Below are 15,136 nucleotides of genomic sequence, written 5' to 3'. Positions count from 1 at the left end.
ATTCATTAACTAAATCAACCAAAGATCCAAACCTATAAGTTTTTGAAAATTCTTCCGTTCGATAAGTATCCTGTTTGCGAACGGTTGGACAGCAAATCATGTCGCTCGTTCGGGGAGTGAGTGCCCATAAAATGTTACAATTTATAACAACTGATTTTCGTTCCAAACTGGATTCGTATAGTTCCTGAAAATAGTTATGGACAGCGAATAGACGAATTATTTCGGTTCAATTTTTGGATGTTACTGATTCAAAAACGTTAACTGAAAATTTCCGGGGAGTCAAAAATTCTTCTGAAAACTATTTCAGGAATTTGTTATTAGAAATCAGAAATCAACATGGAGTTTCAATTAAAAACTCTAGTTTTATTTTTTTCAGAAGAGGCTTCTCCTCACAAATTGATGTTCATGAAAAAATAATTTTCTCTTCAAAAAACGATTTTTTCCTTCGATTGAAAGCAGATATTAATTTTGCAGCCACATATTAATCAGCAAAGTATTACTTTTCCTGCCTAGGCAGAGAAATGATTATTTTCAATGGGAATACTTCTCTACATTCTCTGACAATCAATATTTTTTGCACCTCCCTTATTTCTGTAGGAGTAAGTACTTCTAAGTCTCTATCACTCTCCATAATATGGAAATATTCGATATTTTGCCGAAAAACTGTCAGATGTTCAATAAATTTTCAAAATTTGATTACTATGAACATAAATTTCTTTAGCAACCAACCATTCCAACAATTGCGATTTCTGTCAAATTTCGTTCTAAAATATCACTACAGGAAAAATAAAAAGATTGTCTGAATTGTAATGATTTGTAAATATAATATCCTACATATATCATTTTAAACAATCGAAGAGAGAATCATATGTTTAACTCGGCAGCAAAGTAGATTGACTGCCTTGGCCATCAGCCGCAGTAGTCAATCTACTTTGACAATATTTTGGAAAATTATACCTATTTTTCGAATTCAAAATATTATCATAACAAACACTTTCACACTAGGTTCTTCAGTAGGTAACTATTAATTTTGATTCTGTGCGGAAATCACTTGATCGATTGTTCCAATTTTGGAAGAAACCTTCGAATGGCAGTTTGGAATAAACTCACTGATTCTTTTCTTATTTTTTCATCATGTAAAAATTTTGAAAATTTTGAAATTTATCACTGAAATAATTGAGATACGATTGATAAACCTTTCAAAGTGATATGAAACAAAAACTATATTTTTTTTAGGTAGAAAAATTTTATGAGTTTATTCCCAACTGCAATACCAAAGATTCTTCCAAAAATTAAAAGAATCGATAAAGCCAATTCCGCACAGAATCAAAATGAATATGCAATGAAGAACCTAGTTAGAAAGAGCTCTAAAATAATTAAAATTAAATCAAAAACAAGGAGCATAAGAATTTTTCTTACAAACGTCACATTGTCATGAATAATGAAACGAAATTAAATGAACGATGTGCAAAATTTTCTTGAACTGAATCGTTAGAAACCGATTCCAACATCCTGATCCAATACATTATTATTTTCATAATACGCGGTGGCGTCGCCGACGTCCCAGCTTCCCGGGGATACAGATCGGGAATCGCCCATTCGCTTCGCCATTGTCTGGGACTCCACTGCGACAATATGAATTTCCGCACGATTCATTAGGTTTTCTGAGACCATTGGGTCCGATGAGAAATATGATGCTTTCCGGAAGGGATGAATATTACCGATGTCTTTTTTATGATTTAAAGCCCGAGGGTTGTCCCGATATATTCATCATCTAGAATTATGACTAAGCATGATTCCGATATATCTTTGTGTGTATTGGAGGCTGTGCTTGATGGTGTTGGAAGGGATTAATGTTCCCCCTTGGGAAAAGATGTAATTAATTTTTACTCGATCGATTTTAGAAAACTGTAAATTTTACAGGAATGCTCTCTGAAAGCATCTCGAGAACTAACGGATGTTTTTTTTTTCGAGGTATATAACTTTAAGTTGGCATTACTGTTCAAGATGGCGACCGATTTAACAGCTGTTAAGTGATTTTTCTCAGTTTGGTTTGGTTTGGCAATTCATCATGAATAGACTCACGCCTAAACAACGCTTGAGAATAGTGCAATTTTATTTCGAAAATAATGATTCTGTGCGGAATACGTATCGCGCACTACGTCCATTTCATTTTGTTTAGCAATGAAGCGCACTTCTGGTTGAACGGCTACGTCAACAAACAAAACTGCCGCCTTTGGAGTGAAGCTAATCCTCAAGTGTATGTCGAAACACCGTTACATCCAGAAAAACTGACTGTTTGGTACGCTTTATGGGCTGGTGGAATCATTGGTCCGTACTTCTTCAAAAACGATGATGGCCAGAACGTTACAGTCAATGGTGATCGGTATAGAGCCATGATTACTAACTTTTTCTTTCCTGAATTGAACAACCATGATGTCCAGGAGCTGTGGTTCCAACAAGACGGCGCAACATGTCACACACTCGTGCCACAATCGATTTATTGAAAGACACGTTTGGTGACCGCCTAATTCAATCAACAAAAAAGGTCTTGAAAAGTTGAAAACATTAGAATAAATGTATCACTGTTGAAGATGACTATGTTGATGAATAAATTCGAATTTTTGAGAAAAAAAAATGTTTTTACTGAGTAGGCCCGAGACTTATTGAATTGAGTATTTTTGACTCCTCAAGTTACAATTCAGTGAATTTCAGACCAGTCATTCATTAAACAGCTAATTCCATATAAATTCCAATAACCAGTCTTCGGAATTGGTCTGGGAAAAAAAGAACCTCCACTAAAATATCCAGTTTGCGTCTTCAAATATTAAAAATTAACTTTTCTTAAAAACTGTAAAATTGAAACTATAAGATGCTATCTTTCATCTAAATATTTTAAACATATCTCATAATTCCACTACCAGTTATACAGGTAGGTACTTTTCGAGAGAGTTCAAAGTTCTAACACTAAAACAAGCGGTGAGCATTTCATCGTCACCCACATTCATTTTGGAAGTTCTCTTGATATTTCCAGCCTTATCTGGCTTGAACAGATTATGTGAACTCGAAATGAGGATTAAAATAATTCCCTTTCTCATAACCCTGTCACATTCAGATCGAGAATCCAACTCAAACAACCTTTCAAAACTACTCTACAGCTTGCTAGTTCATATTACAAACCTTGAATATCAAGTAGTCATCATTTGTTAACCCAAGTGGTTTCTGGCTCGCCACATTGCGTTGACAGTTTGCTGAAATATGAAGCCATGCATGAGCAGGAGGTGACTAATTATGGCTGGGAGTCTAATTATCAAAATGCTAGCTGCAGAGTTAGAGAACGTGAGGGTTTATGCAGGAATTGAAATGGCGGAAAGAAATGGAACTGCTACCCAGCAGCAGAAAATTCCGAAGGAGAGGTAAATGTAGGGGAACATGCTTAACATATGGAGAAAAATTATAGAAGAAGTTGGCATTACTGTTCAAGATGGCGACCGATTAAACAGCTGTCAGGTGATTTATTCTCAGTTTAGTTTGGCAATTCATCGTGAATAGACGCCTGAACAAAGCTTGCAAATAGTGCAATTTTATTTCTAAAATAATGGTTGTGTGCGGAATACGTATCGCGCACTACGTCCATTAGCGATGAAGCGCACTTCTGGTTGAATGGCTACGTCAACAAACAAAACTGCCGCATTTGGAGTGTAGCTAATCCTCAAGTGTATCCGTTATATCCAGAAAAACTGACTGTTTGGTGCGCTTTATGGGCTGGTGGAATCATTGGTCCGTACTTCTTCAAAAACGATGATGGCCAGAACTTTACATTCAATGGTGATCGGTATAGCTATAGAGCCATGATTACTAACTTTTTCATTCCTGAATTGAACAACCATGATGTCCAGGAACTGTGGTTCCAACAAGACGGCGCAACAAGTCACACAGCTCGTACCACAATCGATTTATTGAAAGACACGTTAGGTGACCGCCTAATTTCACGTTTTGGACCTGTGAATTAAGATCTTGTGATTTAACACTGCTAGACTACTTTCTGTGGGGCTATGTAAAGTCATTGGTCTTTGCGGATAAGCCACAAACCCTTGACCATTTGGAAGACTACATTCGCCGTGTTATTGCCGATATACGGCCGCAAATGTTGGAAAAAGTCATCGAGAATTGGACGTCCAGATTCGACTACATCCGAGCCAGCCGTGGTGGTCATATGCCAGAAATCATATTTAAAATATAATGCCACAAGATTATCTTGCGGATAAATAAAATTCATGTCAATCGAATAATCCATCGTTGTTTTATTGCAATTTAAAGTTCTATAGCTCTAAAAAAAACACCCTTTAGTATGCTTGTGATTGTTGAATCTTATTAATTTATATCTATAGACTTATGTGTTTTTATATTTTTCTCGTTGTTGTATGTTCATTGTTTTATTATTTATAACTGGGGCCTACTCTAAGTAATAACAATTCTACTGACATAGGTTTCCTTCGCATTGTATTTGTATTGCAATAAATATTATTATTATTATTTGTCCACAAACTTGCAGGTTTCATAAAGGTATCATTGAAGCTATTTTCCAAAAGTTGACTGCACAATATTTCTAGAGATCAAAAAGTGAATATTCGATAACATACATAGTGGACAAAAATAAGAGGTTTTCTCGACACAGAGCCAGACTACTCAAATCATCTTCAAACCTTCAATCACTCGACTGTTTTTCTGAATAATATGGTTATATGAAACATGTGATATTTGTATGTGTTTATATTATATGTGTATACAGGGTGGCCACTTTTTCAATGGGATTGTATTGGTAACTTTTAAACCATAAGAGTAAGAAGGTCGGTCAAATGGAGAAAAAGTTGCATGCATAGAAGCATTATAAAGCAGTTCAAACAAATCGAGATTATCAGGGCCGGTTATTGAGATATCATAAAAAAAGTAAATTCTGTCATTTTGATTTTTCTTTTTTTCCCACTTCATTTCAAATATTATCAAAAAATGTTACAGGAATTTTTTATTCGACAATAAATTGTTCTCAATTTGACGTAATCAGATTTCGTATCCAACGTTTCGTGCTTTCTGGGCCACCTTCAACCTTATTTTTTTCAATACGGACCTGTATATTTTATGACACTTTTCGAAATAACTTTTAACGCTGAATTCAACGATATGTCATACAATGTCATTCAAAGTTGATTTTCAGGGGATTTCGACCCTTATCCAATTTTCTTTGGGTCGGATCTGTACTCTGTAGTGAATGCAATTTATCAAAAACTGCTGTTAATAAAATAGTCAAAAGACGCGAATACAATGATTTCAAATTTGAATTCCAAGCCTTGCAAAACTTATATCGTAATGATATCCAAATAAAGTTCGATTCTGGAACAAATGACAAATCCAACAATAGTGATTTCTCGCGAGAAGATTGAGAATGTATTGGAAGGTATTCAAGAAAACGAAATAAGCAAATGTATAAGAAGTATGGGTTCCAGAACCGTTAAGTGCATTTCACAAAATGGTGGACATTTCGAACACTTACTTCATTCATTTTCATTTACTTTCGAATAATCATTCGATTTTTCTTTCATTAAATGATAATTCGTTTAATTATTATGAATTGAAATATGTAAATAATTATTACTTGTTTCTTGATTTGATTCTGATATGTTCCATTTAGTTCAAGATGAGTAAGTTGATTTTCTCATCGAAATCGAATCTTGTTGTTAATTAAACTAAAGGTACCGAAATGTAAAACATATCCGACCCAAAGAAATTTGGATAAGGGTCAAAATCACCTGAAAATCAACTTTGAATGACATTGTATGACATATCGTTGAATTCAGCGTTAAAAGTTATTTCGAAAAGTGTCATAAAATATACAGGTCCGTATTGAAAAAAATAAGGTTGAAGGTGGCCCAGAGAGCACGAAACGTTGGATACGAAATCTGATTACGTCAAATTGAGAACAATTTACTGTCGAATAAAAAATTCCTGTAACATTTTTTCATAATATTTGAATTAAAGTGGGAAAAAAAGAAAAATCAAAATGACAGAATTTACTTTTCTTATGATATCTCAATAACCGGCCCTGATAATCTCAATTTGTTTGAATTGCTTGATAATGCTTCTATGCATGCAACTTTTTCTCCATTTGACCGACCTTCTAATTCTTATGGTTTAAAAGTTACCAATACAATCCCATTGAAAAAGTGGCCACCCTGTATGTTATATGTGTATATATTTTTGTATTATGTTTATATGTTTGTTGTTTGCATTTTATGAGTTTTTAATTCTTTATTTCTCACTGTTTATATTTATAAACAAACTTGCAGTTTGTTTGTAAATAGCACAATAAAATTATGCTATCTTATTGTATAATTCCAATTGGAAAACCCTTCGCTATTACTTAATCCTGCAAAGGGTGAATTGCGGTAACATATTGTCCAATGTAGTTATCTTCCCTATTTAGGAATGTTGTAATAATCAGCTTGTTGAAATGCGGGTCTGTACCACAACATGACAGTGACTAGAAGGTCAAACGGTTGGCTGGGCACATTGGGTTTGTCTCATTGCCTCCCTCTCAGCCGGCTGACATCTTTATGGGCCCATAAACTGGGCTTAACCTCCTGAGTTTTGACTTTAAATAATTATTTCTGGATTAGTGCAACAGGACCGTGCTGAAGGCGCCCTGTTTTTGCTATACGGTCAGGAAGGATGGCATGTCCTCGATTTAACCCTCGTAAAATACCAGTTACGACTGTCTGCGCGCTGAAGGGAAAGTAATTAGAGGAGCTATAGGAGGAATATAGGCGGTTGGGATTACTCTTGATATCGCGAATGTCATAAAAAGGTCATTTTACGTCTTGTGTTTCATTTGCTACGCATTTCTATATGGATGACTATAAAATTGATCGAAAAGCTAGTAAGAGAATTCAACTACTACTGAGATTCGAGAAGTAGAGGCCCCTCAACCACCTTTTTTCAAAGAAAAGTGATGTGAAGTCAGGAGCTTTTGAACGATCGTTCATTCATGCACCAATTCCACCTCTGAAAAACACATGATTGTACATAAAATAAAAAAGATTTAATATGATATGCCATTCATTAGTTATGCATACAAGGTGTCCCAAATACAATGCTCACTGAAAGCATCTGCGCTCTGAAGGGAAAGTTATTTAGGAGCTATATAGCTGGTTGGGATTACTCTTGATATCACGAATGTCATAAAAATATAATTTAACGTCTTGTATTCCATTTGCTGGGCATCTTTATATGGATCACTATAAAACGGATCGAAAAGCTACTAAGAGAATTCAATTACTTCTGAGATTCAAGTAGTGTAGGTCCCTCAACCAACTCTTCTAAAAAAAGCTGATGTGAATTCAGGATCTTCTGAAAGATCCTTTATTCATGCATCAATTCTACCTTTGAAGACCACATAATTGTGCATAAACTAACAAAGATTCAATATGTTATGCCATTCATTGATTATGTTGTTGACATTCGGTTTCAACGTTGAGGTTATCTAAGAATTATTCTAGAAGTTTTATGCACCTTTTAGGAGTTTTTTTAGAGAGAGATTTTGTGTTATAGAGTGTTTTCCTAGGAATTATTTCATTTCATTTTGAACTTGACCTATATTTAATAGTAATTTCCACCCACAAGTTGTTTATCATCGTAGCTGGTTGTACACTAAAACCATCTCATATTGTCGTGAGTGGCCTGATTCTATTTTGTGAATTTGTTCATTTTGCTAAATATGAATAAAAAAATTTGAAGATGGGCCGAGAGCTAGGATAGGTATTTCAGAGCATTCGTAATTTTCTGCAGATTTCTTCATATTAAAGAGGAAATTTAAAACCTTCAGCAAATGACGAGTATTTGGCTCGTAAGCCGACATGTTCAATCAGGAATACCTTTATGATGCAGACACAAATCGACTCATATTTCGATGGCGTTTCGTTTACAAATACCTTAAGCATATTATATGACATCTACAATCTATTTTTTACCACTACAGGCATATATTGCGAAATGGCGGAAGCAAATTTGTACACTTAATACATTATAGTATGCCGGAATCAATATAGATTGTTGAAATTGATCCCTCAATACTCGCTGGAAAATCATCAGCATGAAAAATAAAACACTTTTCACTTGAAAATTTTCAATGAAAGAGAAATAGAATGTCTTGGCATGATCGAGAATATCCCAAAAACCGCATCATCGAGATCGAAACTGCTATACGCTATACTGACAGGTGAATTTGGCACGAGAGGCAGCAAGGAGTATACATGCCGTAAAAAGTTATTACCGCATTGCATGTCGGTTATATAGCTGAAAGTTACAAGTGTCTGTACATCGCATATTTCACGGAAGGCCCGCCCAGCTAACAGAAAACAACCCGAGCGTGGTACGGCCTTCCTTTCGTTAAATAGGGCGACAATAATACTCTTACTATCATTTACTCTCATGTTTTGCTTCAGTTCACTTAATATTTAGAGGAGAATTCCGCTACGTTCCCTGAGAACTTCAAGAGATTTATTCCCATTCTGCGGATTTTCGGTAAATGTGAAGGAGCTTCCATGAAACGCTAGCGTTGTACATGAATTTTAGCTGTTGAAAATTATGTTATTCGAGAATGGAATGAGATCATGAGAGAGTATTCTATCATTTCATGTTATAATTAAGCTTCGTTTTGATGTATAAGTAGCTTTTTGACATGAATGCTTCTTGGATATTCGAACTGTTAGCGAGAATCCTAAAATATCGTTTATAACTCATGACTTGAATTTGAATTTCAAACTAAGATATTGGATGTTATTCTTCATTGATTCACTAACTCCAGAAACTTAAAGCCTCTTCTAGTTTTCAGATCTACATAGGCTAGCAATTTTGCTTCCTTTTTTTAATTCGAGGCTTCATTGTGAAAAACTGGTTATACATTCATGATTCAAAGTATTGTCCATCGCTGGCCACTACTTTCTCCCATCTTTCGGGCAGCGTTGAAAAAACCTGGTCAACTTTTGAAGCGATCCACGAATCGATTCAATTTTTTACTTCTTCATAAGAGTTCTGGCCAGCCGGGCCATGTGCCATTGATCGACACAAAGGATGATCCGAGGGAGCAACGTCTGGAGAATACGTTGAGTATACGTTTCCAATTATGTCTTGACCACTTTCACAACATGAGGTCAAGCATTGTCATGGTCTATAATCACTTCATCATATCTCTCGTTGTATTACGGCCGTTTTTCTCTCAATGCTCGGCTCAAACGCATTAATTGCTTTCGATAACGATCGCCGGTGGTTATTGCAGTCGGTTTTAACAATTTATAATACTCTATGCCGAGCTGGCCCCACCAAATACTGGGCATGACCTTGTAACCGTGAATATTCGGTTTGGCCGTCGACGTGGAAGCTCGGCCAGGATATCCCCATGATTTTCTACGCTTGGGATTATCGTGATGAGCCCATTTTTTATCTTCAATCACAATGCGATTCAGAAATCTTTTCCGTCTTTGCCTTGCAAGCAGCTATTCACAAGCAAACAAACGCCGCTCAACATCTCTCAGCTTCAACTCGTACAGCACTCAATTTCCTTGTTCTTGAATCATTCCAAAGACTTTCAGGCATTTTGAAATGGCTTGTTGCGTCCTGCCAATTCTTGTTGCGTTTGACACGAGCCTTGATCAAGTAATGCCTCCAATTTTGCATCTTCGAAAACATTTTCTCTTTCACCGACATGGTCTTCGAGTCAAAATTACCGTTCTTGAAGCTTTTAACCACTCTCGGCACGTTCTTTCACTGATAGCGGCCTCACCATAGGTATTTGAGAGCATTCGATGAGCCCCAGCCGCAGATTTCTTCATAATAAAGCCGAAAATTAAAACCTCCCACAAAAACGAGAATTTTTTTCGTAAGCTGATATATTTAATCGAGTATAACCCTATGACGCAGACACAAATTGACTAAAATTTTGATGACGTAATGTTGACAAATACCTAAGTTTATCGTATGACATCTACGATCTATTTATTTTGACTACCACTTACCACTACAGCCATCTTTTACAAAATGACGGTAGCGAAGTTGTACACCAATAGACAACAACATTCGTATCTTCTCATACAGCTTAAGAAAAACACCCGTTATATCGAAATATTGCACAGCACTTCCAAGAAAACTTATACAGCAACAAGTATAACAAACAATTTTTCAGATTAAGTTCTGAATGATCACAGTGTTTTCAATATTTCGTAATAATGCCAAATTTAGTGTTACTGAAACTGCCATAAAGAAGCATTAACTTCATGATATCCCCTCTCGACCAACAATAAATTAAGCTGGCAAAGAGAGCGATCGAATTGATTTTATGTACAATTTCGATGTCGAATCGGCGGTTTCGTTTTGATGTTATTGGGGCCATTAAACCCAGCCCCAGTTCGCAGTTTCAACAAACAATACAAGCAGTGGATCAGATCGTAAAGGCCGTTTCTACGTAGTGCTAACCAATAATTGCTTATTAAATTACGTTAAAACTGTCGTAAATTCGGTTTAAAGTTGGAATATGAAAAGTTAAATAGACAATATCGCTCCTATTACACTTAACCAGCATATAAAATACTATTTTATCGGTATTACAAGTAGTTCGTTGTTACGACCTTCCTAAATGTACATTGATTTTTGGGGTGATAGCTTTGAGTCAGCAGAAGGGGTGGAGTTTCTCCAGTTTGAGTTTTCAGCCACCATACGGATCGATTCCTCATTGGGAGGTTAAGTTTTAATTTATACATTCTGGAAGCTCAACTCAGGTTTTGAGTATTTATTTATTCATTTAACATAAGCAGAAATCCTAACAGGTATAACCCAATTGCAAAGATTCAACAGAAAAAAGAAGAAATTTACAATTGAGAATGAACATAAACTATAAGATAAAACTCTTAAATATCAACAACATCACAAAAAATAAACAATTCAGTAATTTCTACAGAGATACAAATATAATTTTTCCCTCAAAGCAACTCGAGAAATATTGGAAATGGCAATAAAAAAAATGTGCCGGTTATAAAACCGCATGATTCTCAAAAAAGTGGAGTTATAAAACAACGACGTGCGCGCTCTTGGGACATAAAACAGTTCTCTACTACGTTCGGTGAAAGCACGAGTGTTCAAATAAACCTCACTAATGAGAGGGAAAATCGAAGTGATCATTCATCATCCGATATAAAAAAGTTTGATCGAATACAACCCTTCTTTGCTCCAGAGTAGTCAATCCATAAAGCCTCAACCTTGCATCATAAGGACACTCAACTTGTCTATTCCCGAATCTGTAGTATAAGACTCTAGTGAACTTTCTTTGTACTCTTTCGATCCGATTAATATAATTGTGATAAAAGGGATTCCGAATTGGGGTTGCATATTCAACTAGCGTTTCCTCATTTCTGAATGAACGTGAAATTCTCAGAATGAAACCGAGCATTCTGAAAGCTCTAGAAACAACATCATCTATGTGGTATTCAAATGATAATTTCGAATCCAGATATATTCCCAAGTCCTTGACTACTTTTACTTTCTCCAGATTCTTTTTGCTCAGAGATAGAGAAGTGCTTACGATGTTGACGTCTTTTGTGAATGTTATATGTTTGCACTTGTTAACATTCAAGGACAAATAGTGCAGGGAACAAAATTCATGAAATCTGTTCACATCATCCTGAAACTTCCGGGCATCACCCGAATCCTTCACTGCAAAGTACATCTTAATGTTATCCGCGTAAAGATCGAAATTTATGTTACGAAAACATTTGCTGACATCGTTGACATATAAAATGAAAAGGTGTGGTCCCAAATGAGAACCCTGAGGCACTCCCGATTCGACCCTCTGTAAAGGAATGAAAATGCGTCATTTATAATGACGAACTGAGATCTTTCCCACAGGTATGACCCAATCCATCTCAACAGATTCGAACCCACGCCATAATCCGAGAGGACTTGTGAAAGTATCGCATAATGAATTTTGTCAGAACATTTGGATAAATCGGTGTAAACAGCGTCCACCTGGGTAGATTCATATGCTCATTTCTCATACACATGCTAAATGATTCTTGGCTGAATCCTGCTCAGGAGTGGACTGTTTTGACAATAGGCTCACAACAGCTCACAAAAATAGAAATAATTCAGTAAGAAAAATAATAGAGTAGTCCTGCGTATTCAAACTTCTAACACGTTACAGAGGTACAGATTATAATGCCATAACAGTACTCTGAAAGTCAACCATAGAGTTATAAACTTAGATAGAGGGAGTACACGCAATTTTTACATGTCCCCAACATGGTTAGATTACGTTGTCGGATTGTGATATATTTTCAAATCCACAATTTTACTATATCGTTATGAATGTATATTATATTGAATGAAATATATTTATTTGAGTGATTCCCGATTGAATATGCGAATTTGAATATTTGGAATCCGATATTTTACCTAATTGTCGAATTTATAGTAAGCAGAATATTTATTATTTTCTGTATCTACCTGCTGAAATTCAAGGTTTGCCAACTTTTGCTCTCCTAGTGTCATCGCTTGTTTCACGTCGTTTGGCGCACTTGAAGTTTGTTTTCTGAATGTCTGATATATTTAGGTATTTATTTCAATATATTCTGAGTTAATATGAAACGTTGATGGGACATAAGAAGTGCGTTCTTTGTGGAGAAACTCGCGAATTGAGTTAAATATCGTATCACTGATATGTTTTCATTTCCGCACGCTTCATGTCAAATTTGATAGTTTATGTCGGGGCCAAATATGCTTACTGAAAATAACATGTGCTCCCTCTATTTATGTGTATTACTCTGAAAGATGGTACGACAAACGTTATCTTTGCCATGGATGGTACACTACAGAATTTGGTAACCGTTTAAATTTTGTTGAACTAACGTGGAAACAATCTTTTTATATGAAATAATATGATATATCTATGTTTATCACTCTATGTTCCATCCCAACGCTATCATAAAATGCAAAATGGTGGGGGAGACGGTTCCTACTTGCTTTTTGTAGCTGCATGAATATCGAAGGTGACTATATTTACGAATTTTGGATAACAAATGTGTTTTTACAGGTTAAACCCAGGACTTATTGATTGAAGTGTTATCGTTGAATGTTTTTGCGTCCTCATGTTAAATTCGATAAACGGCTTTAAGCATGGACCAATGAGTTCGCAACTATGACCTAGAACTTTTAATGTTCCCTGTGGTTATTTACAGTGACTTCTCCTATTTCCAAATGAACTATTAACGTTCCACAGCTAAAATACATTGTAACTATATCGCTTTCAACTAGCACATTCCAATTCTCCGAGGGTAAGACATGTACGCCCATGCTACTTAATCTCGACTTCCTACATTTGCCGGAAGACTCCAGAGAATTGTTATTCACGGAATACATTATCCACTGAAAGATAAGCCCTCTGAGTAGGATATACACAGGCATTACTTACCGAAATATACCGCAATTGAAATTGCAAATAGGTGAATTAGAATGATCGCGGTAAAATCCGGCCGCCAATTGAGGACGGCTTAGATTTCTCATTCCCTCGAGCGCAAATCTTGGTAGGGATGCATTCGATGAATAATCCGGCAATTTATGCAGCATCATCATTATTTTGATTTGTTCTTGTCAGGGCGAATGATTTAGAGTCTAAGAAAACCACTTATATGTAAATCCTTGCCATTATTATTCTCCAGACTTATGTTAATCTTGGATTGTGGTAGTAACTTAACTAGAAGTTCCATTTTAGCTCCGACAAATGGAATATTCAATCATTCCTTGATCTTTCGGAGATGAAAAACACTGCTACCAATGGAATTTTCATGATAGATATTTCAACAAATCTGGTCTGTGGATTATCTTTCTTAGGTCATAAAAGTTCAAACGTGTCTCAATAAAAGTTGACATTCTTCTTCTTATTCTTACTATTCACAATAATTCTTTTTTTTTTCGATATATTATAAATGTTTTGGTTCTCATAACGCGATCAACATGTTTGATTGTAGATTTTATCTACAACTAAAAATATGATTATCATAAGGTGTGTACCAATTTGCTTCCACCATTTTGCTATGGATGGCTCTAGCGGTAATCAAAATAAATAGATCGTAGATGTTATAGAATAAGCTTAGGTATTTAAATATATAACGACATCGGAATATATGTCGATTTGTGTCTATATCATGAAGTTATTCTCGATTAAACATTTCAGCTTACGAGCTAAATTCTCGTCATTTGTAGGAGGTTTAAATTTTCTGCTTGAAATTGGACAAATTTGTGGTTGATGCTCATCGAATGCTCTCAAATACCTAAACTATGATGAGGCCGCTATTAGTGAAAGAACGTGCCGAGAGTGATTTCATCGTTTCAAGAACAATGGTTTTGACCAGCATGACAGTGAAAGAGAGAAAGTTTTCGAAGATGCAGAATTGGAAGCATAGCTTGATTAAGACTTGCAACAAGAAACGGCAGGATCATTGGGAGTGACGCAACAAGCCATTTCAAAACGCCTGAAAACCATGGAAATGATTCAGAAACAAGTAAATTGAATGCCGTACTAGTTGAAACCAAGATATGTTGACCGGCGTTTGTTTGCTTGTGAAACGCTGCTTGCAAGACAAAGACAGAAGGGGTTTCTGCATCGCATTGTGACTGGAGACGAGAAATAGACTCATTACAATATTCCCAAGCGCAGAAAATCATGGGGATATCACGGCCATGCTTCCAAGTCGACGGCCAAATCAAATATTCACGGTTCCAAGGTAGTGTATTAATAAATGAGTTGTAAAAACCGACTAAACAATCACAGGCGATCGTTTTCGAACGCAATTAATGCTTCCGAGCCGATCATTGGAAGACCAACGGCCGCAATACAACGAGAGACATGATAAAGTGATTTACAGCATGACAATGCTCGATCCCATGTGCGAAAGTGGTCAAGACATACTTAGAAACGTTGAAATGGGAAGTCCTACCCCACCCGCCGTATTCTCCCTAGGACTATCACTTCTTTCGATCAATGGCTCACGGTCTGGCTGACCAGTATTTCTGGTGTTATTTAAAAGTAAAAAATTGA

This window comes from Harmonia axyridis, chromosome 2 (assembly GCF_914767665.1).
Source record: "Harmonia axyridis chromosome 2, icHarAxyr1.1, whole genome shotgun sequence".
Classification (NCBI taxonomy): Eukaryota; Metazoa; Arthropoda; class Insecta; order Coleoptera; family Coccinellidae; genus Harmonia; species Harmonia axyridis.
This window is presented reverse-complemented; position numbering follows the sequence as displayed.